At 42.0% G+C, this 14,664-nt stretch overlaps 1 protein-coding gene across 1 annotated transcript in view; it reads left to right on the top strand.

Annotated features, from left to right (window-relative positions):
• Positions 1-13,034: 13,034 nt before the first annotated feature.
• ZC3H11A (zinc finger CCCH-type containing 11A) overlaps positions 13,035-14,664 on the top strand; it is a 36,485-nt gene continuing 34,855 nt past the window's right edge. Inside the window, exon 1 of the mRNA XM_016214890.2 lies at positions 13,035-13,168. The gene's annotated coding sequence lies outside the window, so the exon portion shown is untranslated. The remainder of the gene's footprint in view (positions 13,169-14,664) is intronic.

The following is a 14,664-nucleotide window of genomic DNA, read 5'->3' as shown; positions in this document are numbered from 1 at the left end:
ATTCCCCCTGGAACTTAATTCCTGTCCCCTTCAACATTGGCTAGATTTAGTGACTGTTTTCTCAAAAATAGAATATGGAGTTGGGGGGAAAGAAATTTAGAGTGGAGAGATTTGGCAGACATCTTCTTGACCATGTGATCAAGGATAACTCACTGGTAATAAGTCATTTTGCTATATGACCGAAGAGAAGGATACTTCACCTGTCTGGTATTCTTCCCCAAAATCCACAACCACAATCTTAGGAGAAAAAAATCAGAAAACCCAAATTATATGACATTATACAAAAACCAGAGCAGAGCTCTTAAAAGTGTTAAAAGTCGTGAAACACAAGGAAAGGCTGAGAAACTGTCAGATTGGCAGACACTAAGGATACATGATGAGTAAGTATGACATGGTCCCTTGATTTACATCCTGGCATAGAAAAAGGACATTAGCAAGGAAAAAATGGTAAAATTCAAAAAAGAAGTTATATTTTAGTTAATAGTAGTATGTTAATGTTTGCTTCTTAGTTTTGATAAATATACCGCGGTGTGGAAGATGTTAACATTAGGGGAAGGTGGGGGAAGGGTGTACTATCTTCTGTAAATGATTTCTAAATAATAATTTTAAAGCATGGATAAAACTGGGAGTAAAGACAAAAGGATCATCCCACTTAAATAAGTGTACCCGTCTTTCTTCTGCAAAATGCATGTACATAAAGCACGTGCTGGTGATAGTTCTGGGTGTTCGTTCTCTGGGTCGCTTTGTTAGCCTCGGTGTTCAGTCTCCTCCGTCAGGCTGCATCCTTGCGCCTGCTGCATCATTAAGTCAAACATATCTCGACTTCACTATATTTAAGTCCTTTGCATTCACCCTGGCACTGAGCACAGGATCAAGATAAAGGCGCTTATTGATCGTTGTTGATTGATGGGATTTCAGTGCACCTACTTACACCATAACACGTTGAGGGTTTTACTGTTGTCCAGGAATCAAGGCTAAGGTCTAAAGCTGAGTACTAAAGGTATAAAACACCCACGTTCTGAGGTCGGAGTGCCACCAGCAGTTACTGGTCAGCCCACCCCCTCAGGGCTTACTGAGAGGGGAAATTAGTCCTACCACATGCTGCTCTTCCTTGCGCTTTGTCCCTGCTTCATGGAGAGGACCGAGAGGTGACGGAGGCTGGCCTTCGAGAAGCATCCTGGTCGGGAAGGGGGGTTGTTTCCTCCTTCACTGCCCCATCTCCCCGGATGGTAACCCTCTCCTTCTGCAGAGCGCCTGCCGCCCCAGGAAGAGGAGGAAGAAGAGGGCACTGCCAGGACTGAGAGGGGGCCGCGAAGCAGCTGGCCACCCACTACTGGGCGTGGCAACGATGAGAGTGTCACCAGGGAAAGGCGGCTGGCCATGGGCCACCTTGTTGGCACCACCTCAACAAGGTGCCAGGCAAGGGCCTCTAACAAATCTTAGGTGGCTTCAACAAGCACTTGTTTGGGTGCTACTCACTGAACTTTTGTGTGCCCCCCAAGTTCATTATGCTGAAACCTAATTCAGAATGTGATGGTATTCAGAGGTGGGGCTTTGGGAGGTGATTAGGTCATGAGGGTGGAGCCCTCATGAATGGAGTTCGTGCCCTAATAAAAGAGACCTCAGGGAGCTCCCTTGCTCTTCCACATGTGGACACAGCCAGAAGACAGCTGTCTGTGAGTCAGGAAGTGGGCTCTCACCAGACACCAAATCTGATGGCACCTTGATCTTGGACTTTCCAGACTTCAGAACTCTAAGAAATAAATTTTTGGTGTTGAAGCAATCCAGTCTTTGGTGTTTTTTGTTACAGCAGCCTGAACAGACTAAAACAACGGGATAAAGGCAGATTATTCCAGGAGCCAGTTCCCCCACATTTCATGACTGTATTATGGGTAGATTTCTTCAGGGCTCTCAGATTCACCCCATAAGTGGCCAGCATTTAAATTCTTACCAAAGAGAAGACACTGTGCCAATCGCAGTGATGGCCAGGGAAACAACAATAAGCACGTAGGACGGCAACCCAGTCAGGTAAGGAGGAACTTGTATCAGATGTGAGAACAAAGATTTGGACAGGACTGAATCTCAAATATTGGCATGAGAGAATTCTCATAACCAAGAGGGGATGAAAATTTATGGGATTAAAATAATTTGTTAAGAATGCTACCACCCAGCTGTAAAAAAGAAGGATCTCTTACTCTTTGAGACAGCATGGAGAGACCTGGAGAGTATTATGCTAAGCAAAATAAGCCAAGTATCACATGACCTCACTCATATGTGGAATCTAAAGGACAAAATAAACTGATGAACAAAAGAGATCCAGAGACATAGAAGCAGGGAACAGACAGGGATCTCGGAGGGAAGGGGGGGGAGGGTGAGTGGGTGGGAAGAGAACCAAAGAACTTATATGCATAAATGCATAACCCATGGACACAGGCGACAGTGTGGTAAAGGCCTGGGACTGGGGGGGGGGGGGGTGATGGTGGTGGTAGAAGGGATCAATGAGGAAATAAGGGGACATCTGTAATACTTTCAACAATAAAGGTAAATAAAAAAGAAAGCTACCACTCAATAGGAAAGGGAGGTTCAAACTACCACAGTTGGGGGGCAGGTCCTAGAAAAAATAAAAACTCATATTTATACCCCAATAAGACAGTTATATACATTCTCCTATTAATTATTAATAAATTGTAATTGTCTCATATTAGATAGGTAACCTATCTGTTTATTTCTTGTTCTGAGAATTTTTATAAGTGAGTGGATAAAAGACTATTAAATTATAATTCTTTTCCTTTATAGTTTTATTTTCTCACATTAGTTGCCAGGGCATTTTGAGTTCAACTGAATGCCCAGCTGCAGTAATTATCTGATCTCAACTGCCTGATAATGTTAAACATGAGAAATTTTTTTCAAGACCAGGATGAGAAAATAGATATAAAAATAACTAATCCATTTTGATTCATTAGTTAAATGCAGTTAATTAATTATTCAAATGTACGTTATATTGAGTGTGACCTCATTCAGAATGCTGTGCAGTGTGAAATACAGGTTTGCTAAGTCTTCTCCTTCCCTCTTTGTCACGCACCCTCTGATGGTGAGCAGAACACAAGATTTCGCTGCCTGTCTGGTATGTGTCCTCCCTGAGCACTGCCTTAGTGTCATGGAGTTTTATCATCGCTTCTGGTTTTCCTGTGGGCTGAGGGCCTGTACTGACTGGGGAAACTCTGAGTCTTAAACCGGTCAATAAGCCAGCATTACAGAAAGAAGGCGATGGTATTCTAAAAGACCCAAATGACCAAGGAAACCCATCTTACTTATGATACTTCCTTATATTAGTTAACCACGTATGCTGCAAATAATGACATAGCAAGAAAGGGAAAGAGAAGGTAACCCAGAGTTTCTTTTCCTTGCTCTCAGTAATTGGAATGTGCGTGGATCAAGAAGTGGAGGTAGCCCTTGCTGGTTTGGCTCAGTGGTTAGAGGGTCAGTTCATGGACTGAAGGGTCTTGGGTTCGATTCTTGGTCAAGGGCATGTACCTTGGTTGCAGGCTTGATTCCCGGCCCCAGTCGGGAGGCAACTAATCGATGTTTCTGTCTGTCTGTCTCTCCCCATTCCTTCCACTCTCTAAAAAAGTGGAGGTAAAAATTCTGCTCACCTAGTATAATGTGGGGCATTCCCACACCACTAAGCAATTCTCAGACATCACCGTGTGTCCTATAATTCAACTCAATTCTGACACTAGCTATCTGGAGAGACCATCAGATTCCACAGTTACAGGCTCAGTCCCACAGACTGCCCTTTACCTCAGATGCCAAAGTCCACATCGTCACTTGTGCTTCTCACAGACTGGGTATAAATCAGAGGTTCCCAGGACCCCTTCCTTGAGTTTGATTAATTTGCTAGAGCAGCTCACAAGACTCAAGAAGCAAGTTTACTCACTAAATTATCTATTTATTACAAAGGGTATTAAAGGATACAAATCAACAGCCGATAAATCTTGCAAACAAAGAAGCTTCTATCCTCATGGTGAAAGCACTGGTTCACCAACCCAGAAACTCTTTGAACCCTGTCCTTTTGGGTATTATGGAAACTTAATACACAAGCATGATTGATTAAATCATTGTCTGTTGGCAATAATTTGAACATCCAGCCCCCCTTCCCTCCCTGGAGGTGATGGGGGTGGAACTAAAAGTTGCAGCCCTCTAATCACATAGTTGGTTCTCTGGCAACTTCTCCCTTCTTTAAGTGTGATCCAAAAGTCACTATTAACATAACAAAAGGTACCTTTATCACTCTCATCACTTAGAAAATTCCAAGGGTTTAAGAGTTCTGTGCCAGAAATAGGGACAAAACCACATATATATATTTCTTATTATATTTCTTATTATAAATCACAGTATCAAAGGAGTAAAAACCGTTATTTTGTGCAGTCTTTCCACTGTTCTGGCAAGAATGGAATTAATTAATTCTTTTTATTCATGGTGGTTATAGTCTAGAAAGTCACCATAAACAATGAATTAATGAATACTACTGAACCACACTGCTCCTCAGGGAAATATACAGTTAGGTTCCTTTGAACTGGTCACAATATTTTCATTAACTCATCAATACATACTTGTTTTATGTGTTTCTGTTTAAAGACACCTTATTTAACATACATTGTCAATTCATTAACATTGGGACTCACTGCCAACTGCACTGTAATGCATGCCTGAATGAGGCTTATCTAGCACACATATTTTCTCCAGTCTTATTGCCCTTTGAACACTAGACAGTGAAACCAGACAACAATGGGTTCAGGCTGCCTGTCGCTACTTGAGCCAATTAAGCAGACAGGGTTGAATCGTATATGAGCATTTATTCCAATAATGCAAGCAGTATGGGAGAGCAGCAGAATTTTCCACATAAAATCTGCTCTACTGCACTCCCCCGCCCCCAACATACACACAAGCCAGCTGCTTATATTGGGTGGGAAGGCAAAGATTACACGGGAAAGTAGGAATTACAGACATCATAGGGAAGTAGGCAAGGTATAGTGCTAACACATTACAGGCAACGTGGGCTGGAGGTCCCAAAGGGTGGGCACCTCTGGGACTACAGGGCTAGTGCCTCCGGGATTCCACTGTTTCGGGAACAAAGCTGTTAATCTTCCCGTGATGACAGACCACATTCCAAAGTTAACTCCCATGTTCCAGGGCATACAACTCTCAGCCAGGTTAAAATGTGCTTTCTCAAATCAGAACAGCCCACAGTTAACAGAGCATGATTAATATTTCTGCCCCTAACAACACTTCAGCACTACATTTGGGGATCATCGGAAACACTGAAATCACCAACAAAAAGCACAAAAATGAAAAGAAAAAAAAAAAGTGCTGCTAAATAGACTGCAAAAAAAAGACACTCGTTCATAGTTTGAGAGCTGAAATGAGAAAGCAGAATTTTGCCTTGCTCAATCTCAGGTAAAGGAATATGTGTGTTGGCCAACTGAAGTTTTTCCTACTCTGCACATGTGCATGTCCATGTATGACCAAAAGTGCGAAAAGTACTGATTTTGAAGTTACAAATAAATTTTAGCAAGTAGGTAAATTTACAAACACAGAATCTACAAATGATGAGGATCAACTGTCTGAATGTACCAACTACAAAAAAAATTATGCAATTTTGGTGATTCTATGTATGAGTTAAATGCTGATATATTTGCATTTAAACTGGCATTACACAATATAAATCTGTTATTTACTTAGAATGGCAGTAAATAGTAAGGAACACCATGAGAAGTCAAGAGAGAGACTAGAAGAAAGGGAAAAGCTTTATATTTTAGAACTTCTAATAGCACTTTCTTCCCGTTTTTTGAACTAGGGGCCCCACATTTTCATTTTACACTGGGCCCCACAAATTATGCAGTTGATGCTGTTCCCACAGGCCTTTCTTCCCTGCCCTCCAGTTCATGTGCTTACCTGAATTTCTTCACAGGAATATGGAACATTTCAGCTCCCCATTCCAACTATGGAAAACACATCCATTCTCACAAGAGCTTTGGCTCCCTCAGTCTTCACTTTGCCCCAGCACACAATGCCCAAGTCTAAGTTTTGCAGCCTGAGTGTCAGCTGGTTAGACAGTAAAAGGCCACCCTCACCTATGCTAACAGACTCCTGTAGGGAAAGACAGACCCTAGTTCAAAGGTCAAATGGACAGGATTCTTCCATCAATGCTTCCATTTTGTTATTCTATCAATGCAAGATATGGACCTTTGGCTGGTCCCTTCAACTAGTGAATCTATTAAAGTACTAAAATCTATGCCCAGCCAGGCGTGGCTCAGCAGTTGAGCATCGACCTAAGATGCAGGAGATTGGGGTTCGGTTCCTGGTCGGGGCACATGCCCGGGTTGCGGGCTCGATCAATGACTCTCTCATCATTGATGTTTCTCTCTCTCTCTCCCTCTCCCTTCCTCTCTCTGAAATCAATAAAGATATATTTTAAAAATAAATAAAACCATGGAAGTTTCAAAAGAAACACAGGGAAAAGTTTTATAACCTCAGAGTGGTAGAGGTCTTTCTAAACATGAACCCAAACCTTGAAAGCTATAAAGAGAAAGTCTGAGAAATTTGACTACTCTGTTACTTTTCTGTTGCCACAAACTTAGTGGCTTAAAACAATAAAAATTTATTATCTTACAGTTCTAAAAGACAGAAGTCTGAAATAGGTCTCACAGGGCTGTAATTCCTTCCGGAGGTGCCAGGGGAGAATATGTTTCTTTTCCTTTTCCAGCTTCTAGAGGCTAACTGCATCCCATGGTTCATGGCCTGTCCTCCATCTTCACAGCACACACTCCACCCTCTGCTTCTGTCATCTCACCTCCGTTTCTTTTCTTTTTTTCTTTTAATATATCTTTATTGATTTCACAGAGAGGAATTGAACCCTGATCGCCTGGATCCTAGGTCGATGCTCAACCGCTGAGCCACGCCCGGCCGGGCATACTTCCTTTTCTGATTCTCACTCTTATAAAGATCCCTGTGATTGCATTAGGCCCACCCAGATAACCCAGGATAATCATCACACTGTAAAGTTCTTTTTACCATGTAAGGTAACACATTCACAGGTTCCAGGGGGTAAGGTATGACATATTAAAGGGGGGCATTATTTTATCTACCACAACTATATAACAGATTACTATCTCTCATGATAGACGAGTAAAATGATATGTGTATACACAGGCACACACAAACATCTGGGTTTCAAAAGAAGAAATGAGAAATAGGAAGGACGCTGCTAGGCCTGACACATTTGCTGGTTTCCTGATAAACTGATTTAGATTATGTATCACATAAGGTGTTAATTTAAGGGAGGTGCTTCCTTTCCTGGAGGTCACAGCAAACGTCAAAGCAGAATGCAGACATAGAGAGCCACCAATGCCTTGGGACATGCAAGGCAGACACATCAGGGGAAGTTTCCACTGGGCTAAATATATCAGATCCTAGGTAACTTGCTTGCAGATGCTGAGACTCTCTGACAGCTCAGGTTTAGCTCAGGTATCCTGGAGAACCCTGACTCTCTAGAAGATCAGAAAACTTGTGGGTTTTTTTTAATCTTTAAATTTTTTTATTTTTCAATTACAGTTAACATACATTATTATATTAGTTTTAGGTGTACACTCCAGTGATTAGACATTATATAACTTACTAAGTAATGATCCTGATAAATCTCACACTTATCTGACAACATACACAGTTATTAGAATATTATTGACTCTATTCCCTATGCTCCACTTTACATCCCCATGACTATTCTGTAACTACCAATCTGTACTTCTTAATCCCTTCACCCTTTTTCAGCTACCCCCCAAACCCTTCCTATCTGGCAACCATCAAAATGTTCTCTATATCTATGAGTCTGTTTCTGTTCTGCTTGTTCACTTTGTTCTTTAGATTCGATTGTTGATAGGTATGTATTTATTGCCATTTTGTTGTTCATACTTTTTATCTTTTTTTCTTCTTCTTAAAGAAGACACTTTAACATTTCAAATAATACTGGTCTGGTGGTGGTGAACTCCTTTAGCTTTTCCTTGTCTGGGAAGCTCTTTATCTGCCCTTCAGTTCTAAATGATAGCCTTGCTGGGTAGAGTAATCTTGGTTGTAGGTCCTTGCTTTTCAACACTTTGAATATTTTGTGCCACTCCCTTCTGTCCTGCAAAGTTTCTGTTGAAAAATCAACTGATAGTCTTATAGGAGTTCCCTTGTAGGTAACTAATTGCTTTTCTCTTTCTGCTTTTAAGATTCTCTCTTTGTCTTTAACCTTTTGCATTTTAATTATGATGTATTTTGGTGTGGGCCACTGTGGGTTCATCTTGATTGGGACTCTGTGCTTCCAGGACTTATATGTCTATTTCCTTCACGAAATAGGGAAGTTTTCTGTCATTTTTTCAAATAGGTTTTCAATTTCTTGCTCTCCCTCTCTCTCTCTCCCTCTTTCTCTCTGTTTCTCCTTCTTTCACCCCCATGATGTGAATATTGGTAGGCTTGAAGTTGTCCCAGAGGCTCCTTATACTATTCTCACTTTTTTTGTAATTTTTTTGATCCTCTGCTTTATCTGCTCCACTGTTGATTCCCTATAATGTATTCTTCATTTCTGACTGGTTCCTTTTTATGTTTTCTAGTTCCACTTTTATGTTTCCTATCTCTCTGTTGAAATTCTCACTAAGTTCATCTACTCTTCCCCTAAGTTCATTGAGCATCCTTATAACCAGTGTTTTGAACTCTGCATCTAGTAGATTGCTTGTCTCCATTTTGTTTTGTTCTTTTTCTGGAGTTTCGTTCTGTTCTTTCATTTAAGACATATTTCTGTCTCATTTTGGCAGCCTCCATGTGTTTGCTTCTATGTATTAGGTAGAGCTGCTATGTCTCACAGGCTAGGTAGAGTGAGCTTATGATGTAGATGTTCTATAAGGTCTAGTGCCAGTCTTCATGATTACCCAAGCTGGGCACTCAAGGTGTACACCCCCTTGTGAGCTGTGTACACCTTCCTGTTGTAGTTAAGGCTTTATTGCTGTTGGCACATCAATGGGAGGGATTTACCCTCAGACCAATCAGCTGCAAGAACTGGCTAAGATTGAATTTTGTCCTTGAACCATGGGATGGGGAATTTAAAGAAACAGAAAATGGTAAATAAGGGCTAATGATTGCATCATGATTTGGATTTGGACAGACCTGGATGTGAATCCTGACTTTGCCACTTACAGCAATGACACCTTGGAGACATCACTAGAACTTTATAAGCACCTATTAGTAAAAATAGGTTACTAACATTATCTAATAGAGTTATTGCAAGGATTCAATTAGATAATGTATCTAGAGCTATTAGCACAAAGCCTAGCACATAATGAAGTATCAATAAATGCTGGTTAATAATAAGAGGGAAATAAGGATCCAACCAATTTAAAACTTATGCCCCTACCACAGTAATTTCAGAGAAGTCATGAGGATATAAATACAAATGAAATATATTAAAGAGTACATGAGAGGTGAAAAAGTAGTCAATGAGGATAAGTTGGGATATTAGGTGTGCCAGGGGTAAAAAAGAAATTGAGCATAATGCACCCCCATCCCACTTTTTAAAAAATCAGTGGTGGCTTTGTGTATGTTACTAGACTTTGGGAAACAACCAGAGAGAGACAAGTTAAAACTATGAGACAGAGGGATAATGGATAGGATCAAGAAGGGACCACTTTTTGCTGCTTCCATTGACTCTTCACTGTAGTCACTCCTGCCCAACATTACCTCTAGTTCAGCCTTTCTGAAACACAACTTCGCAAATATCACATCTCTTACTTTTTTGTCCCTGATTCAAAGACTTCAAGGAATTCCTATTGTCCCCAAACATTATTCAAATGCCTTCCCAACATTCAAGGGCCTTCATAATCTTGCTCCAACCTACTTTTACAATGTTTATTCTTTCCATAACTTGTGGACTTTTCCCTAGTTGAATTTCTCTCCTAATTCCTTTGCAGGTCTCCCTAACATAGCTTCTTTCCTTGTCTTCACTTAACCTCTCACCTCTGTCCTAGCTGATGTCAATTTAAGTCTCCCTCCCTTCAGAAAGTATTTCCTGAAACTGCATTTATCAATGACTGCCTCTTCCTTTCTAACTCTCCTGGACCTAAAGTGGAGATGACAGACCAGCCTACAAAGTTATTTTTTTAATTTTGTTTTGAGTTAGCTTCCAAATTTACAAATAAGTTTTCACACTTAGAAAATCTGAATTTCCAGCTTCTCTTGAAAAATTGGAAGATGTGTTAACACTTGGTTTATATTCCCTCCTGGCAAGAATGAGTTGGAGTTGAATGGTGATGGCTGGCCCTTTGGCTAGGGCATGCACTCAAGTTTTATTCTTATACCTGGCTTACCATACTCATCATATACACATGTGCCTGGCTCATGTCAGCATTTGAGTTTGTAACGCCAGGTCTAAACTATGCCTGGACACTTGGTAGTTATTTATCTTTGTATTTATCATGTCTCCCAGAAAAGTGCCATGTATCATGCCTATTTGGGAATCCCCACAATGACTAGCACAAAGACCTAAACATAGGAGGATACTTAGTGTAAGGTAAATGATGATGATATTGATAATGAGAACCTAGTCTGCCTTTTCTTAACTAAACCATCACCCAACAAAACTACAGTTAGCTTATTTCAAAATTAAATTCCGTGAAAAAGTATTCTATATGAGGAAATCAAACAGCCTAAGAAAGCATTAAGAGTGGAGAGGCAGTACTAAGAAGGTTGACTTGAGCAATACCAGCCCAGGTCTCGCAGCTAGAAGTTTGAAATTTATCCATTGTGATTAGTTGGTACTTGTGACTCCCATCCAAAGCTTCTTGCTGGAAGACTCTGTTGGTCCCTGTTTCCTCACTCATGTCAGACAGCTGAGACCCAAAGGCAGAAAGCAAACAAGAAAGGATGATGGATAATGGTGATGGGCACTGGGTTGGAAAAGGGACTATCTATTCATGTGGCAGTTACTTTTTCACTATATCCTCTAATGTGAGAAGGTAAAAACTGAGGCTACCCCCAACCTGGGGAACCCACAGAGTTGACTAGAGCTTTAGGGAGAGAGATAGGTCAGGATTTGAATCCAGATCATATGATTCCACAGTGAAACCAAAGAGAGGAAGATTTATCATGAAGCTAATGAAGCTTAACTTTCAGGGCCCCTTACTTAGAGGAGCCTTCTTCAATACTCTGGGCAGGAATACTACAGTAATGTGTTCATGTGGTCATTGTAAAATTTGCAAAAGTAAGATATTTTAATAGCAAATGCTTCAGAGCCTTGAGTTTTCTTGTTTGCTTTGTTTTGTTTTTGTTTTTTCAAACAGACTCTAATACCTTCCCCTTATTGGGCATTTTTGGGATCTGGCAAAGAGAAAGTTGAGTTGAGATACAATTATTTTGGGTTATATTTGTGTGATTTACAGTCATTTTCATTAGAGTTGTTATTGCTAGACATGCAGGCATAAAAATGGCTTTCAAGCATACCCCTATTACCTATTGGGGTAATACCCCTATCTGGCATTGTGACCCAACATTGTAGGGCCAGAGGTCATAACTTATTTTTTTTTAATATGTTTTCATTGATTTCAGAGAGAGAAAGAAAGAGGGAGAGAGAGAGAGAGAGAAAAAAAAAACAATGAAAGAAACATCAATCTGCTGTCTTCTCCATGCCCCCTACTGGAGATAGAGCCCAAAACCCAGGCAAGTGCCCTGACCGGGAATCAAACTGGCAACCTCCTGGTGTACCAGACCAACCTCAGCCAACTGAGCCACACTGGCTGGGCCAGACGTCATATCTTGATATAAGTGGCACCTAGATTGGGGAACCTGCTTGTTAGGTCTGGTTGACATGGCAACCAAAGAGTATTGTCATGTAAGGTAGGGACTGGGCCTAGGATTCTAATGTTGTGACTTATTGCTTTGAAAGACGGTTGAAAAGCCAAGTGTGAGGAGACTCAGGACCCAGTTGTGGGCTGACTCGACTCCTTCACCAAGTTGGTAGCTGGCAGAAGAAGCCCAAGAGGAGATAAAAGGTGCCTGGAGTCCCATCTGCTTTGCTTTACCATCAAGTGTATCCTTTCTTAGCAGCAGAACTGTGTCGTCTGGAGTTCAGTAAAATGTAGCCGCCCAAGCAAGTTCTGTTGAGCCTCTAACTCGGGAGGCATTTGGGGAGCCTAATTTATCAGCGTAATATATTTCAGTATATGAATACAAAAAAGTTAGAAACAATACATGCGAAATTAATGAGAGATTATTTCTCAGGAATGAAATTAATAGAGATTTAAACTTTCTACTCTATATATGTGTATTATTTACATTTTAAAAAAGACCCACTCACATGTATTACCTTTATAATCGGAGAAACAAGATAAAAAGAATTCAAATGGGAAAATACAGGCTAATGTCAATAACTGAGGAGGCCAAAGCTGATGTTTTTCCTTCTGCCCCAACCCTCGTGAACTTCTTAGCACGAAATAATGTTCCAATACAAAAACTGGTTTTAAGAAATGCAACTCCCCCCAAACCTAATTTCACGTCTTCAAATAAAAGTAAATGCACAAACCCCTCAACATGGCATGGGAAAAGTAATTTATTTCTAAATTAGATGTCTAAATAGTTGGGACGATTTATTATTCATTAAGCCAGCACTTTTGGTAAGAAAACACTGAGCGCCTACTGTCTGGTAGACACAGTTCTCGCGGCTTTCTCGCTTAGTACCTCGTTTGATTCAAAAAAAAAGAAAAACCGTTTTTAAAAAAATCAAAGGTGGTTTCAAAAAAATCCGTTACCTTCATAAAACGCGATCCCGGGAAAGGAACGGCCGGTTGGCCCGGCGCCTCCCCTCTCACGTGACCAGGTGACCCGGGCGCGATCTTAAGCATCGCCTCATAGAGGAACTACATCTCCCAGAATCCTCGCGATTGCGTCGTGCTGGCACTTTTACCGCCCGGCCTTAGAGCTGAGCCTGTAGCCGGGCGCCATCTTTGACGCTGGCAGTCTTGGATTTCGGCTGGTGTTGCTGCTGTGAGGACGGCGGAGGGCAGCGGCTAAGAAAGAAGAAAGACGTGGCAGCTAGCGGGAGTCGGGAATAGTGTCCTCGGTTCGGTAAAGTTTCTGTTCTCCGGTAACTAGACCCGTTTTTTGATTCCCGGGTTGCTTGGGGCCGGGGAGGTTGGGGTGTGGGCGAGGGGAGTGGCCGCGGCCTCCCCTCGCCCCTGGGTCGCGGCCTAGCCCGGGAAGTCATAGCGGGTCCTTCGGCCCCGCGGTAACAGCACCCCCTCCCCCCCTCCGGCCGCTGCCCTCACCGGGGCGGGCGGGCGGGGAGCCCCGGCCTCCCTCTGTTCCCATCCACCCCACCTCCACCCCAGCCCACCCCACCCCCACGGCGCCTGCTCCCTTCCCAGCCAACCTTCCTCCCCTCCCCCACATCCGGTGTTGGTGAACCTGGGAGCCCGGAGCAGCCCCAGAAAGCCGACTTGCTCCTCGACCCCCGGAGCGAGAATGGACTCGAGATTGCTTTTTGCGGGGCCATAGGTCCCCTAGTTTAGCCGACCCCCACTGCTTAAATGAACCTGAGTGCCAGGAGCTGAATTTACCTACTCTCATTCCTCTCCAGGGTCTCACTACTTTGGAGGTTTTCTCAAACTCCACATACAGAAAGCCACCGACCTTATTCCGGTATCCTACACCCCTGTCCTACCTTAATTATACTCCCACCCCCAGCCCTCAGCATCGGAGTCAAGAGCCACAGGGACACTTCCGTTCTCCTTGTAGGACTGATGAAACCGTAATGAAGAACACCCCCTAAACTCCCATAGTCGGTGCGGATTCCTATGGGGAAGGGCCCCTGTTATTGACATCTTACAGGCCTCGGTTTTGGACCTTGAGAAGGAGGCTGTGGAAATAGTGATAGCGATGCTTTTTAGGGTAAATGTATGTAGGTATTGGGGGAAGGGGAGGGACCAACCTAGAAGGAATGGAAGTAGTGTAAAGCTCATTTCAGTTTTTGCTGCTCATATAGAGTCCAGCTAACGAGTTACTCATTTACAGGCCATAAAGCGTCTCCAGTCTAAAAGGGTCTGAAAACTAAACTTGGATTAATTCTTGATACAGTAAATCGAAAATAACGTCTTGTGACCTTGATTTTTAATTTTACCCTCAAAGCATTTTTTTTAGCCACCCACATATTTAAAAATTGTATTAGTTATAATTACAGCTGAGAGGGTCAGCTAGGATTTGTTGTTAATGACCAGTATGTGGAGTCTGATTTAGCATTCCAGAATTGACTTTTTGGGTTGTACTGACAAATCACAGTCCTAAATGATCGATGTTGAATGATGCACTATGTTTTTGTTTAAATGAGATTTCCTGAAAATAATTTCAGAATTAATGGAAATTGATGTTGCTGTTGTGAGGCGTCATAAAAATACCTGTTTTAAAAGTTGAAGGCATTTCAAGCATATATAGTTATTGATGAAGCAGAAAGAGTGTGGACCTGGGATTTGGAAAACCTGGCTTCTAGCTGCTACTGACCAACTTTATGACTCTGGGAAAGTGGGCTTCAGTTCCATTATCTATAACATGAGTAGATTAGGCAGTTTGAACTCAGAACTCAGAAAG

This window comes from Miniopterus natalensis, chromosome 19, assembly GCF_054644295.1.
Source record: "Miniopterus natalensis isolate mMinNat1 chromosome 19, mMinNat1.hap1, whole genome shotgun sequence".
Classification (NCBI taxonomy): domain Eukaryota; kingdom Metazoa; phylum Chordata; class Mammalia; order Chiroptera; family Miniopteridae; genus Miniopterus; species Miniopterus natalensis.
This window is presented reverse-complemented; position numbering and strand designations above follow the sequence as displayed.